At 33.1% G+C, this 17050-nt stretch overlaps 1 long non-coding RNA gene across 1 annotated transcript; it reads right to left on the reverse strand.

Annotated features, from left to right (window-relative positions):
• Nucleotides 1–40: 40 nt before the first annotated feature.
• On the reverse strand, nt 41–15537 carry LOC134682130 (uncharacterized). The gene is made up of 4 exons (XR_010100799.1): nt 15460–15537; nt 3647–3776; nt 2467–2942; nt 41–87 (listed from the first exon to the last, which is right to left on the reverse strand). It is a non-coding gene; the product is annotated as an uncharacterized LOC134682130 (long non-coding RNA).
• Nucleotides 15538–17050: the final 1513 nt, after the last annotated feature.

Consider the following 17050-nt stretch of genomic DNA (forward strand, 5'->3'; position numbering starts at 1 on the left):
GCTTTGTTTCCAATTCTTCTTCAATCACAAACAGTACAGACTGTGCTCTTAAAACTGCATCTAGATCAGCCATATGATGTAAAAAGCCTGAAAAATTAAGATCTAACTATGTAGTTGAAACTTTTAATAAAATTTAGAAAAAGAGGCCATCAATAGAATGTGCTATTTCAAACCAACACTGAAATCAAAAGTCCTCCAGGGGCAGGTAGGAAAAAGTGGATATGACATTTGAAATCATGCAAATGGTTTAATCATTCAAAACAAATAAAACTTAACCTTAAATTGTGAAAAAACGTTAATGACTGATGAATGAAACTGAAAGTGCAATGCAATGTGATATATGTGGAAATGCCAATGTAAAAAAAACTTTGCATGTTTAACCCAGCCACATTATCTATGCAAGTGCCTATCCCAAGTCAGGAGCCTGTAATCAGTGGTTGTCGTTTCGTTTGTTTATGTGTTACATATTTGTTTTTTGTTCATTATTATATTTAAATAAGGTCATTAGTTTTCTTGTTTGAATTGTTTTACATTAATATTGTCATATCGGGGCCTTTTATAGCTGACTATGCAGTATTGGCTTTGCTCATTCTTGAAGCCCATATTTTTGTCTCTTGTGGACAGTTGTCTGATTGGCAATCATACCACATCTTCTTTTTTTTTTTTATATATAACAATATCATTAGTGGTTCCCCTTTAGCAGCTTATATCTACAGTTTTCACATTTGAAATAAGTTTTTTTGAAGAATATTATACTTTTTCACATAAAAATAGACTGTCCATTTCAAACATACTTTTTAAGACAACTAATTTCTTTCAATGGCCACTTTTGTCCTAGCTTACAAAATTGGAATCAACCATATTTCCTATTTTCAATCATTTGGTTTGACCTTATGGTTGTACAGTCACAAACAAACTAAAATTGGAAGAACAAGGATGTGTCCAAAGTACACGGATGCCCCACTCGCACTATAATTTTCCATGTTCAATGGACCATGAAATTGGGTAAAAAATCTAATGTGGCATAAAAATTAGGAATATCATACCATAGGAAACATGTGTACTAAGTTTCAAGTTGATTGGACTTCAACATCATCAAAAACTACCTTGACCGAAAAATTTAACCTGAAACTCACACTTTCATTTTCAATATCTCAACACCATAACTCCTGAACTGTTAAGGTAAAATTGCCTCTATTGAACTAGACATCCATTTTGTCATCAGTAGCAACATTTTTGAAAAGAACTTTTTTTTTGGTCAAATGTATTACATTTAAGAGACATTTATAAACTTAAACAATCTATTCTTTTTAAACTTACAAAAGTAATGGGAATTGTATCATATAAAATCTGCTTCAATGGTTTCAAGTTCAATGTTCAGTTGAATAACATTACCTTTGTCTATCAAGGTGATCTTTCTACTTTTTGTTCAGCAGATCTTTTTAACAGCATCTTTTATTTTATACATTTCTATTTTAACTTTCATGCATATGTTACAAGGATTTATATTCTTTGTCTAAAAGATCAAAAGTATTATAAGGTAAATGAGATTTTTCAATTAGATATGACAAGGTTTTGGATTTGAATAGCCTGCATCACTCATCTGTAATATTTTGAGTATCAATGATAATATTTTTGCTATTTAATGATTACAAATATGCACACGCTGTTTTCATTTTCTTGAAATTATAGTTTTAACAAATGAATAGGAACATTTGTCGAACGGCAAATCATTAGAATTGTTTTTGACAAATGTTGGAATTAAAATAGCTACACTTTAACATGTCAGTGTTGCAAATATTGAAAGACAATTATCCACGCATGACTGAAGGAACATGGGCTAAACAATCTCTATAGAAAAGAGATGTGCCAATGCTAATACAACTACTGGTCTGAGAACACAATTAATTCGTAGTGCATTTCTTTTAGAACATAGATGAAAATTGAAAAAATCCCACCTGCGCTTTCTCAATGAAATTTTTACAGTGTGTTGTACTACTTTTGGGACAAATTATATCAAAATTATAGAAAACTTCATCGCCTCTAACTCAAAATATGGACAATTTTGTGTTTAGGGTGTCTTAAAATCTTTTAACAGCTTCCAAATTGCTAATTTTTAACCTTTTTTCAGCTGGACCAAATCACTACTTTCTTGTAAAATTCTGGACCCAAATTTTTTGCAGTGTAATTTCACCCCCTACTTACAATTTGAGGCATTAAACATGGAGAAATAAACTTGGAAGGGGTATAAAAATTATTGGCAAGTAACCCACTGTTAACACTAGGGACTATATTAATCAAGGGACGACAATTGTGGTCTCGGACCTACTTACCAAATCCCATTGACTTATCACAAGTAGTTGCCTTTAAACAAATCTAAACACAAACTAATACATGTAAACTAAGCAAAATTTCAAAGTCAATATTCTTCTGACAGAAATAAAAGAGAAGCAAAAACAGACAAACCTGAATCAAAGTTGGATGGTCTGTGTATCAAAGTGCATGTAATAGTGACATGAATTAGACTTGGTACATGTACATCAAGGTGTTGCAAGGTGATTGGATGAACATTGTCACATAAATATTTTAGGATTGCTGATCTTTGCTCCTAAGTAAAATTCCTAGTTTTATCAGCATAGTCTTCACAACTATTCGCGGGGTCTCCTACTTTTGGCATTAATTTAATGTAGTTGAACAATTTTGAATATATTTCAAAATATCGAGATGCATATTGCTTCTATCCAGCATTAATTTTGAAAATTCGCCTTTAGTAAATTTCTGTGCTTGATCTGACGTTTTTTCGGGACAACATAAGAGGTTTTTGTGTTGTTTGTCCTTTGTTGATGAGTTTCATCAATCTTTTGTACATTAGTTGATTTTGTTTCAGAATTGTCTTTTCTTTTAGGAGGTTCCTCTTTACATAAATTTCTGATGATTTCCCCCTACAAATAAATTTAGATCTTTAGATACATTAAAATTGTAGAAAAAAATTTAGAAACGTTAAATGGAACAAACATTATAATGATAGTTTATGACTGAATATAGATCTTTACAAATCTTTAGGTTGTAATAGTGATGTTGGGTTTCCTCTCTTCTTCATTCAAACCCACATACAAGTTTATAGATAACACTTACAGGTTACATCTTCATACTCTGAACATAATGCAAATCATCTGAGAAATAAATATTGTTGAAGCGCAGCAAAATGTGAAGTATACATTGTATCAACAGAATTTATGAGAAAGTTTAAAGTTTTAAGAATTTTCAATTATGAAAATAATGCAAAGTTCATTTCTGTAATCTGAATGTTATTCTTCTCTTGTGTGATTTTTTCATAATGTTGAGCTTCAATATACATAATATATAGATTTGAAAACAATATCTACATTTATTTCAGTGTTTTTGTTTTTTACTCTGTAAATGTTATATAATAACAATTTCTTACATATTTAAAGAGGTTAACATCGTAAGCTGTAAGACTGTTTTTTCCTGAGGCCCATAAGAATATACATGTATTACTTAGGTGTACACACATTTTTATATCAATTTGTAGTCCTTATTCAGCTCTTTCATTTCAAAGATTAGTGCAAGAAAACTTTAAAGTTCATACCAAACTACATGTACATTATCATATCATTCACACTACCTTGGCAGCTATTTTAATTACTTTATTCTGCCATTAGCACGAAAATTGCTTGAGGTAGATGTGCAGAGCTCACAATTTTTCACATTCACACTGTTATCATTTGTCACTGTACATGTACAATTTATAGCCTCTGAAAAAAAAATCTATAGTATTATCATTTACATCTACTTTACATACCTAGTACGCACATACAAATATTTTGAACATAGGCTAGCTGAATATATAAAATATACACATAACCCTCACACTATAAAAGATAAACATGATAAAGACATTGATAGACATCCATCTCTTAGTTAGGGTTTATTTTATCGGCTTCGGTAAAAAAGCTATTTGTATAGAGTTTTGCTATTTTGCCGGTCTTATTAAGACAAACAATTTTACGAACAAGTAAGAACATCCTGACCTCAAATGTTGATGTGCTTGAAGAAAACCTCACATATAAAATGACAATACAAGTATTAATGGACAAAACAAGCATATAAACTGTTTACTGAGTCACATCTGACCTGATATCTCAAAATAAAATTCCAATCAAGAAGGTCAGTGTTCCTTATACATAATGCACGATATCAACTGGTGATGAAAGACCAAGCAAACAAAAAAGATGCACGAAGAGTGGGTCCAAGGATGGGTGTTGCAGCAATGAATATTTAAACAAACATATGAAAATCTAGTCTACTTAATACAATTTTCAAAAGTATAATCCTTTTTATTAAATCTTAAAGTCTCAGTTAATGAATATGTGAATTAACATTAAATAAGTCGTTTTTTTCTATTTACCCTCATAATACACAGTAAATAAATTAGTGCCATATTACTTTAAAGATATAAAGGTCAATTCTTAAAGGTCAAAGACTATGAATTTAGTTTTTTTCTGAATTACGAATTATCTAAAAAGAATTTATGTAATTTATTCTGTAAGTGTTATTACATTAAATAGTACTATACCAAAATAAAACAAACTGCTTAAAGTAAAAAATCAGAAATATTCTTAACTTTGTATGTAAAAAGTCTTAAAAATCTGTAAACTTCCCATGTCAAAGTAAAAAAACTGTAAACTTCCCATGTATAAAGTCATTAAAACTTAAAGATCCTAATGTAAATAGTGAACATAAGGTTGTTGTGTTAGGATTGTTAATTAAGTTTTCCGTTTATTATTTGGTGGTGGAACTGTTCGACATACGAAAGTATGGTTATCCTTTATCTAGTCGAAGACTAAAAGATTATAGAAATCTCACCTAGTAGCCACATATATCATGTGTGTTCATGATAATTTTTTTCAATAAAATGTATTTCATATAGTCCGGAGCCGGCAACATAGCCACTGCCTTTTACCTAAATTGCTTTCGATCGGTAGTTATATCCTGCATTCCTTGTTTACCTTTATATGTATTAGTCCATATGGACTGGTGTGAAGCCTCATATAAAATCAAACTAGTTGTTATATTGTATAAAACAGAATCCCGGTCCGTTAGCCCTTATTCATGTTCTATCTAGTACATGTTTGCCCTGATTATTATGTTTTGTTGTTGTCTAGTTGCATAATGTTTATTATTAGAACAAAGTATATTAAAGTTTGTTGACAAACAATCGGTGAATATTTGTATTGACGCAACCAATTAATTATTTTCCTGTGATTTGCATAGACGAATTCTGGAATACAATGTATATCTTTATTGATATTTATTACCAATTTGATCTATTCAATCAATTTATGCATGCAGTAAAATAATAAATGACCTTTCGATAAAATATCCAAATTTCCTGATCTTTTGTAAACATATATGAAATTGTTTCACATTCAATCCAGTCACTCACTAATCCCCACTGTTACGTATATTTTAGACACGAAAAAATTTAATGAAATTAAAAATGTTTTTTCTTTCTTAATAAGTTAAGGTAGGCTGTAGTATCTATTCGAAATAACATCAAACATGTGATCCAAACTTTAATTAGAAAGAAACAGATATTACAGTCATTCTTTAAACATTGTTCAAGTATAGATTTCAATTCTTGAAACTTGTACGCACAACTTACAAATTGTGCCCGAAGCGCTAGCCTGACCACTACTACCTAGTCTCTAGACAAATTTTACCAAATATTGATTTTGAATATATAAAAATAAATCGATGAATTATTGTCTTCCTACTTACCAATTGATAATTGACATTTTACATTTAAATTAGAAGCGACAGAGTTATCCGGTCATTCAAGGGTTTCCTAGAATCCTATCTCTCTTGGTCTATCCATAGTCCAAAACCAATTCTATATCTTTCGGTATATTAACTTTAGACACCAAGAAAAGTTTCTCACAACTTTTTCCTTTTAAATTATCATGCACCACAGAAATAAGTTTAAAACTCGGAAACTGTTACGAATGATTGAAATATCGTGCTTAATTTTCCTCTTAATTAAACAAAACTCCACGCTTATCCTTTTAGAATCTAACACTAAATTCGTTACAGGATCAAATACTGCTACTGGGGGCAAATTTTTCTCTGTATATTCCTTCTCGCGATCTTCATTTTCGGAACTTGTTCGGCGATGAAGGTCAACCGCCTCAGTTCAAACATTTACGTATCCAAGGTATATATCTTCAAATCAGTTCTTTTAACTGCAATGACAGACGACTTCAATGATTTGACAAAATCCTCAATATATAGAATAACTACCAACACGTCCCTTTGATGGCGATTTATTACTTTTTATTCGGGATTCTTAGGCATTTAGCGTGACGGTTTTCAACACTTATGTACTTGATTAACTCGACGTTCATAGTAAACTAATACACAGTTTAATTGAAATGTCAAATTTAATTTAGTCATTGTATGTCAAAAAGTTTATACAGTGCTGGTATCGATTGTTAAGTCGACGCAAATATATATGAACCATTATGAATAACAAACAGAGGATGGGTTTATGAAGTCATCCCGTTAGTTTTGCCGTAATACAATTTGTGACCACAAAAGATCTATACAGCTCCATTAAAATCTTTCAGACATTAATGAAACTCTTAACTTGAGGCACGAACACATACATTTTGTATAAAAGGTGACATTGTGACAATTGCCAAACCTTTTAGAATACGTATTAACATTTGTACCTCCCTTTTAACGCTTTGTCAACACTTTGAGTCCGTTCATTCGTCCATCCGTCTGTCGTCCATAGATCTCTCAACTTTAAACATTTTGTCTTCTCCACTAAAACAACTACATGTAGAGAAAAATGGAAATAAACTAAGCAGTAAGTCTTTCATATAATTTGCTCATTCTGACCAGATGGCCAATCGTTGTTACTAATTAACTGACCAAATTGCAATGGCTTCCGTTAAATTTACGAAGGGATGATTTCAACTTCACCATTTGGAACTCTTGTTTTAATAGCTTCCTTTATTAACAATTGGTTGAGGCAAACTCAATGTTGACAAGGGAAACGACAGAATTATCACTTTTCCATTAATAAAGGACTTAACCTATGAACTTATGAACTGTAAAAGTGACGCTCTTCAATTACAAGTTTGATTGTGTTTTGTGGTAAAAAGTATAACGTATAAATATTGTAACATTTGGTCAAATTGTTTCAGCGAATAAGACTTTTTATTTAAAACAGCAACAGGTGCAACCTAAGGGGAAAATCTCACATTCTAGTGTGGGTCAGGTGTGCTAAACATCTGTGAAAATGATTTTTAATCAGAAATCATAAATTACTAAAAAATGATAATTACTAATTCAACGAATTTAAACCGTTCTAACCAATTAAATAATTCGTTATCACAAATTACAAAAAAATGTTTTGCACTTTTTTTACACAAAAAAACCCCTATATTTCCGGGCAGACTCGCCTTTCGTCTACATAAGACTCATCAGTGACGTTCGTATCAAAATATTTATCAATCCAAACAAGTATCGGACACGTAACTAGATACCCCAATTATGATTGTGGCCAAGATTGGTTAAATTTGGCCCAGTAGTTTCAGAGGAGAAGATTTTTGTAAAAATTGACGGACGACGGACGCAGGACGATTGACGCAGGACGAATGACGCCAAGTGATGAGAAAAGCTCACTTAGCCCTTCGAAGCATGCTATCGCTGTTTTCATTTTGAGCTAATCTGCAAACCCTTTGTTATGTTATAGCAAAATTATTGAAATTAAATCAAACATCACTATAGTGATCGCCCTTATGTCCGCGTCTCACTGTCCTGATTTTTACGCCGATGGCAACTCGATTATGGAAATTTTCTAAATCGGGACTAATCGTTTCCAGATCGGGCTATTCTTGGTGCCATCATTAACCATCGTAGAACCATTGGTCACTTTTTCAAGCCTCCTGGGACAACTTCGGAAAAGGTTTTTAATTTTTAACATGTTCGTAATCTCGTCGTGTTGCCATCGAATACAAGTAAGAAGGCGAAAAGATGGAACTAAGACGGCATTAAATCCAGCAAAATGTAAGCTTCATTTTCGCGCTAAAATACATTTTAAGTGCCATGCACGATATGCACAGCTGGTCAGTCTAAGACCACAATTAAAAAAGACGTTCACAAAAAATGGAACTCATATCATATGATTCTATGAGATTCTAACAAAAAAAAGGGAACTGCATTGTTTCTATTATTTCAAATAGAACAAGAAGAGCAGCTATTACAGGCTCAGGATTTACATTTACAAGTATTATAATATTTTTTGTCAATTTTTCATATCAAGTAACATAATGAAAATCATAAATGCGCCTCGTACACCAACACTGCAGGTACATGTATATAGGGAAACCAACTTTTTCTTCGTTATTCTGATTATTTATGTATCGTTTGAGTTGTTGTCACACGAATGTTTACTCCATAACCATTTTGTTTTCTATATGTCATATTTTGTCGCATTTGATGATTTCCCCGAATCCTTCCGTGTGTCTATATCATAATGATATTCAACTGGAAAGAGCTCGTTTTGCATTACCTTACCTTTAAGATAGACCAGAAAACATGGGCATAAGTATGGGTGATTATTCAGACTAGTAGACACATTTTACAGTTCAAACAAGGCAATGCCGAGCCTGGCATGTCCTCGTATATCACATATTGGGGACAAATATGGACACTATATGTGTATATGACACATGCAGAAAATTGTAAATTGAACGTAAAAAATATCAGATCATTACAAGGAGGAAGAACATACCAAATGTGTTTTGAAGCATAATGGTTTTAGAGTGTCCACAAGGGTGATATTGCCATGTATTACAACTGCCACTGTGACCTTGACCTTTGAACTTTAAAGTCAATAGTGCTTAAGATTTTCTTAACGAGTAACACCATACCAAGTTTTGAGCATTTTTGTTCTAGAGTGTCCATAACAGTTAATCTACACCCAACTTACATGTAGTAGGCGAGGGGACAATAAACTAAGTTTCATAAGAATTAGACAAAAAGATCGATTTCCCCCATGCATGGAAGCCTTGTACAGATACGATATGTTGTCGAAATTATGTTCGTACCATAAAAAAATCAAAACAGGTAGAACGCCGTTTTGATCGTTTTCATACATGTATTATGTACATACATGTATTTTACCTTTATGTATCTTGTTTGTTTTCGCACCATCGTTGTAATCAATCGTGTAGCATTCGTAATCCATCGTGTACATAGCCTTCGTGATCCATCGTGTAGGCTTCGGCTGAGATATGAAGCTTAAATACACGTCGTCGGTAACCTTCAAATGTCCATCTTTTGCTATCATATATAATTTCGGCACCATCGTATAGACTTCGTTATTCATCGTTCTTGCTTCGGTCTCTTTTTGGTATTATAACGAGATCGGGAACAACTTCGTACGAACTTAAAATTTTCCCATTCGGGTGTCCATCGTATATAATAATCGGGATAGTGTGACGCAGGCATTAATAAAAGAGGGAAGAAAGATACCAAAGGAACATTCAAATTCATAAATCGAAAAAAGTGACAACGCCATGGCTAAAAATGAAAAAGACAAACTGACAAAAAAATACACACGACACAACATATAAAACTGAATAATAAGCAACACGAACCCCACCAAAAACATTAACTTGATGTATTTCAGAGATTGGTTGATTGCTTGGAGGTTAACGCCTTTTTTGGGAAATATTGGACTATTTAGTGGCAAAGGCGGGTCCAAGTAGGACCTTTTGTATGACAATTTGGTTGATTATATAGGGAATGACCGAAGCATGATTGCCCCCCCCCCCTTTTTTTTTGCTCAGCCAGCGACCTGTCCCTAATAAAAACTATAAAAAATGAAGATGTGGTATGATTGTCCATGTAACATCTTATATATAACATAAAGACACTAAGTACAGATCTGAGAGTACTTGCAGTTACTGAAAATCATTTCAAAGCCACTGGTATATTTCGGCCCTTTTATTTATGTAATTGTGTCATGAAACCCTTACTGAATAACTTGAAGCTAAAGATCGCTCTTTCTTACGTACATGTACAACCGTTTACATCATTTCTTAAATTCCAAACTAAGAAAATATTCAGTTGACGATCGCACTTTCCTACCTTCCGTGCAAGTTTAATATTTCAAAGTCTTTAACTTGCACAATAATGCAGTGATCATGCAATTACTACCCAGAAAGAGTATTCTCAAATAAAGAGCGAACTTAAGCAGAATTTAACAAGAAAGATAATGATGTGTAACTATTGAAGTTGGAAATTGAAAGAGAGTTGGATGAAAAATGCGGAAAGCAAACATTATCTGAATATTTTATTTTGTCAAAATTAATGTCCATTGCTAAAATAAATTTAAGTTGTTAAAATGTAAACGTATTTTTTCTCTTGACGAAAAAAACGTTATTCATAACGAAATGTTCCTTTCGATTAAAACAAAAAAGGAGGTTTTTGTAGAAAAAAACATACAAACAAACTATCGCTGTGTTCATTCTTAACAGAACTCTAAACCAGAGATTTAAACGGTTAAAACCAAATCAAACATATTTAACCAATGATCGCCCATCACTTTTAAAATGTATAGGATAGTTTTATAGATTTGCTTTAAAGATAACGACTATAAAATTACAGATACGAATACACGATTTATATCTTGTTATTCTATCATAAATTCCCATACGAATGACATTCCTTTTGTCGAACACTACACATTGTGACACAGAGTGAGACAAAGGTTGAAATAATACATAGAAACATGAAAATATATACAACTATCGCTGTCTTCATTTTTATAAGCAGAACGTCACAAGAAAGATAATGATGTGTGTTAAAGTTGGAAAAGGCAGAATACCAAAATATTCATAATGTAATCATCCTGACATAAACTATTCTCTAGGTAAAAAATAAGTTGTTGATTGATCTTTTGTACCTTAAAGTAAATTAATATTCACTTGCAAACAAAAAACCCAATCACACTAAGTTTTTTTTTCAATTATGACATAGAAAAAAGATTATTAGCAAAAACAAGAAAAACATATCGCTGTCTTTGTTATTAGAACAACTCCATATCGAACGTTTAGCCGCAAACATAGATAAAACCCGATCGCCTTTCCTATCATTAAAAATAGGATAGTGATGTGCATCAAAGAAAAAAAGCTGCAAAAATGATCTTTTTTATGTTATTGTGTTATAAACCTTTTACTGACGAAATATAGGCCTTAAATAGCTCTTTCCTACCCACAACCGTTAATTATGTCACAAACTTCATACTTAGAAGAAAATTTAAGTTGACGATCGCTCTTTCCCACCTTCACGCCTTCGATTTAGTGTCATTTTCACTTGAATAAAAAATTAAACTTTCTTTTTACAATTATGAAACAGAAAAATAAAAGTTGACAAAAAAACCAACAAGAAGCTCTCAAGAACTTGAATCTTTCACCTGTAATTCTTTTATCTATGATTTTTGTTTGTTTTTCAATATAGTACATTAATCAATGACTTAAAATTTCCTTTGAAATGATCTTTGTATCTGTCTTATTTTCTTCAAAATCAAAGAAATGCACTTTACCCATATGTTCCATTTTAGTCCTAGTTGCTATGGTTCTTGACAAAGAAATTAAATATAAAATTTATAGTAGATACTTTGAAACGCATTCGGCCCAAGTTTGGCTGAAATTGTTTCAGCAGTTTCAAAGGAGCAGATTCTTTAAAGTAAGCAAATTAAATGAACAAATTGTGATTTTTTTAAAAGGGCAATAACACCTTTAGGGGAAAATTGACAATATTGGTCATTGAACTTATTTGTAGATAGAACTTGGTTTGAAATAGTATACACTAGACGCACGACGACGACAGACGGAAACGACGACGACAGACGGAGTCGATGAACGCCAAGTAACGGCTAAAAAAAGAAACAGATATTTCTGTCTGCGTTATAAAAATAACTTGATATCGAATTAATATTGATATATATATTAATAACAATCGCCCTTTCCATCATTCACAATATGACGTAGAGATGCATCAAGAAAAAAAAAAGCTGAAAAGGTGGAATGCCAAAATGATCAATGTTCTTCAACTGCGTACTTTATTTGGGCTTTTAAACATTTTTGAATTAGAGCGTCACTGATGAGTCTTTTGTAGACGAAACGCGCGTCTGGCGTATATACTAAATTTAGTCCTCTATGATAAGTTTATTTGATGTTATTGAGAAATGACCCCCCCTCCCCCCCGCCCCACTGACAGACTTACATTGTACATTTAAAGATCGCACTTTCCTACCTACTTCTTTTTAAATTCTGTCATAATGTTTTTTTTTAGTATTCAAGTTACCGATCGCTCTTTCTAGACCATCTAGACTGAATTAATAATTTAGCTTCCGGTGGCCTAGTGCTTGTTCTAAAAAAGATCAAATTGATAAATATGTATATATATATATATATATATATACAACTCGTCTAAACATCAACCCAACAATGTTAGATCTGTAAATTTGCATTCGCAAATCTTCTGTTCTTCCCTCGCCGGGATTCGAACCCATGCTACTGTGATATCGTGACACCAAATCGCCTGCACTGCGGCCGTCCCGCTAGACCACACGGCCACATGGGCTCTACAAAAATAAAGCTTTCAGTGGCCGTGTGTTACCTTTCCTCGTCAGTTTAAATCTAGCGTCGTACTACAGTACATGATATATAAGGCATGGAGATGTTATTGTTACTTATATATGAATATCAATTATATGGTCAGTTTTATAAATTTTCTGTATACAAAACTTTGAATTTTTCGAAAAACTAAGGATTTTCTTACCCCAGGAGTAGATAACCTTAGCCGTATTTGGCACAACTTTTTGGAATTTTGGATCCTCAATGCTCTTCAACTTTGTATTCATTTGGCTTTTTAACTATTTTGATCTGAGCGTCACTGATGAGTCTTATGTAGACGAAACGCGCGTCTGGCGTATAAAATTATAATCCTGGTACTTTTGATAACTATTTACACCACTGGGTCGATGCCACTCCTGGTGGACGTTTCGTCCCCGAGGGTATCACCAGCACAGTAGTCATCACTTCGGTGTTGACATGAATATCAATTATTTGGTCATTTTTATAAATTTTCTGTATACAAAACTTTGAATTTTTCGAAAAACTAAGGATTTTCTTACCCCAGGAGTAGATTACCTTAGCCGTATTTGGCACAACTATTTGGAATTTTGGATCCTCAATGCTCTTCAACTTTGTATTTATTTGGCTTTTTAACTATTTTGATCTGAGCGTCACTGATGAGTCTTATGTAGACGAAACGCGCGTCTGGCGTATAAAATTATAATCCTGGTACTTTTGATAACTAATTATATATATATATATATATATTTCTCTAATTCTTCGTCAATTTATCCCTTTCTGCACCCATTGTATACCAAAAATTTAATCAACGTGTGGTTCGTTTGATCTCAGTACTTCATTGGTTAAAATCAGATTTTGACGTCGAATTTTCTTGCTTTCCTCTGAATTTCCTATTGTGACGGCATGAAAAAGGCGACCATGTCTGACGACGTCACATAGAAAGAACACATCTTTTTGCAGATCATTCGAAAAGAAAGAATATGTTTGCCTGCATAATGTTAGAAAATCATTAGAGAAACAGATTCCACCACCAAATATCGTGTAATACGATATTTATCCACTCTCAACAGTTAAATTATCAATTTTAAAGTCCTTGCTGAGGCGGCTCGGACTTAAAATTTGAAAATGTAACTGTCTCGAGTGGATACATATCGTATTACACTCGATGCAGTGGTAGAATCTATATACAAGTCAAAAAAAGAAACGATACCCAACATTTTTTCATAATATTTTTTATTGACAAAATAATATTTATTGCGACTAGTTATATGTTCGAAAAGAGTCATAAGTCTGTAGGGTACTGCACTTTTGTTTTTATTTTACCGGACAATAACGTCATTTTAGCGTCTTTTTGAATTCGAGCCGAACCACATTTATGCCGTCCGAACAGGGGTTTTCAATTTAATGAGGGTGATTAAATATCCGGTCAACACAGGTAAACAAAAGGTGATTGAAGGTGACATTCACAAAAGGGGATTTCATATGCCTCGCAAACATGAGCGTGATAGAGCTGTGGGAATGGTACAAGCAGATATGCGTCATATTGACGTCGCAAACAACTTTGGTGTTTCTAAATTGACAATAACAGGATCAATGAGTCGTCTAAGACAGACTGGGTTCTCAAATGACAGACGACGTAGTGGACGTCCAAGAGAAACGACGTTACGCCAAGATCGTCGAATAAGATTCACACATCTCAGGAATCGGTTTTTACCAGCTACAATTACCGCTAGACAATCACCTGGAATCCATAATCCAAGGATATCAGCCCAAGCAGTACGTAATAGGCTAAGAGAGGCTGGTTTACGTTCACGACGTCTAGTAGTAGGAGCCATTCTAAAACAGTGTCATCGAACTGCACGCCCACATGTAGTACATTGGGCAAATGCACATTTGTATTGGAATCGTGAAAGGTGGCAAAACGTCATTTTTAGCGATGAGTCAAGATTTCTCTTACGTAGAAGTGATTGAAGAATGAGAGTGAACCGACGTCAAAATGAACGTTATGCAGACGCGTGTGTACATGAATGTGATCGCTTTGGTGGTGGTGGTGTGATGGTTTGGGCAGGAATCACGCATTGTGGACGAACTGACTTGACGTTCATTAACGAAAGCCTTACTGGAGTTCGTTATCGTGAAATATTTCTCTCTCCCATTGTACAACCATTCATTGCAAGGCATAGAAATCGGCATAGTTTCCAACAGGACAAAGCTAGGTGCCACGTGGCACGTGTATCAACACAATATCTTGGACAAAATAACATTGACATTCTTCCATGGCCAGCTTTATCACCAGATCTATCACACATTGAACATTTATGGGATGAACTTGATAAACGTTTTCGCAGACGTCATCAACCACCAGAGTCAGTCAACCAGCTACGAGCCGCCTTAGTGGAAGAGTGGAATAACATTCAACAAGCATTTATTCAACGATTACTTGGATCAATGCGTCGGCGATTGACTGCTTTTATTGACGCAAGAGGTGGCCATACGCGATATTAACTCTTCAACTTTTGGTTTTGACAACAACAACTTCAATAGCCCTTGAAATAAGGAAAATTATTTGTGATTTGTTATCTTTGTTAAGTTTGTGTGCTTTGATGTCATTGTTTCATAAAATACAAAACAAAAACAATATTGTTGAAAAATAAAGTAGATATTTTTGATAAAAATCAGGTATCGTTTCTTTTTGTGGCTAGTATATATATCATTCCTAAATACTGAAAAAAAAGTTCAGTTGACGATCGCTTTTTCCTACCTTTTCTACCTATGTGTATTTTAATTCTAATCGTTGTGTTCATAAAAGATCAGTAACTGTATATTGCCCTGCAATTCTGAAACAAAACAAAAAAGACTGGTATAATTCGACTATAATCAAAACAAGGGGAAACATACTGCCGTACAATCTAACTATCAGTCAAAATGTAACCATTGGAAAGTATATACACAGTGTACGGTTTTTAAATATTTTGGTAATTCGGGAGACTGTACATGTATGTCAAGCGGGGTTCCGACATTCGACAAAAAACAAGTTGCTTGATTAAAACTTTTATGGACCAGTATAGAAGTATAGTATGGGTAGTATAGTTTGCCAACGATTGCAGAGTAAAGCTCTCAAGTGATTGTACAGGAAAGTTTCAAGTGATTGTACAGTTAGATCGCAAGCGATTCAAGAAAACTATTCGACATGGATAAAAATAATGTATTTGGGTTTTTACTGCGACAATGGTTTTAAATCATCAAAACAGGTAAGACTATAATATACCAGAAATGGTACACGTGAACATTCTGGTAGTAACGATTGTTTTCTTGATGTTTTTTTGACATTTTGTATCGCTGTTGTGTGGCAGTTTCGATCGTTTTACTCGGAGCTCCTCCATCCTAAAGAACACGTTAGGATGGATATTTCTTTTTTACCATTTGATTGATTCATATTTATATGTTGAATGTTTTAGCTACCGAAACTTGAAGCAGAAACGTTAAACAGTAAGATGAATTTCATAAAAATTTTCATCAAGCAGCTTCATATGTCATATGTCGGAGCCCCGCTTGACAGTCTCCCGAATAACCAAACTATTAGAAAACCATACAGTTCCGTCCCCAGCTTCCCACACTGTAATATACAGTTGATACATTTACAGATCGGACTAATGGTCTAGATTTTATTTTTAAATATCTAAATGAGTTGACCTTAACGAGACGTGGGTGTTATTGGCAGAGCCCGGAACTGTATCAGTGGAGCCTAGGGCGACAATACATTGGTTATGTTTTAAGAATGATAAGAGCAAAAACTATGTTTGCATATTATTTTATTTGAAGAATTCATAAGTGTTTTTATCTTGTTTTTTGCTTTGATTTTTATAAGAATTTGCGTTTTTCTAAAAAAAAAACTTTTTTCCGAAAATAATAATAAATAATAATAAAAAAACAACATTTTCCTGGTTTAGATTTTTTACCAATTTTTGTTTGAAAAAATAATTTTTCAATTTTCAGAGAAAGTTATAATATAATTCGGTCTATTCTCATTTTTTACACTTCTGGTCTGAATTAAGATTACTGCACTCTTAAAAATAAGAAGTGTGTTGGTCTCGTAAGTTATCTCCAAATGAAACATTGTTAAACTTGTTAATTCTCCAAACAACGTAAATAGTTATTGGAGTGCCGTGTTTCTGTAGATATAAACGAACAATGACTTTTCCATATCTGGTTTACAATTTTAATTTGATATCTGCATGCTACAAATAAAGTCTATAATATATTACAGAATGAGATTTAGAACGATTTGTATTAAAATAAAGACCTTACAATTGCCCTTTTGTTAAATGATAGAGTAGTTAATTGTAGTAGTT

The sequence above is a fragment of the Mytilus trossulus genome, chromosome 8 (assembly GCF_036588685.1).
Source record: "Mytilus trossulus isolate FHL-02 chromosome 8, PNRI_Mtr1.1.1.hap1, whole genome shotgun sequence".
Classification (NCBI taxonomy): Eukaryota; Metazoa; Mollusca; class Bivalvia; order Mytilida; family Mytilidae; genus Mytilus; species Mytilus trossulus.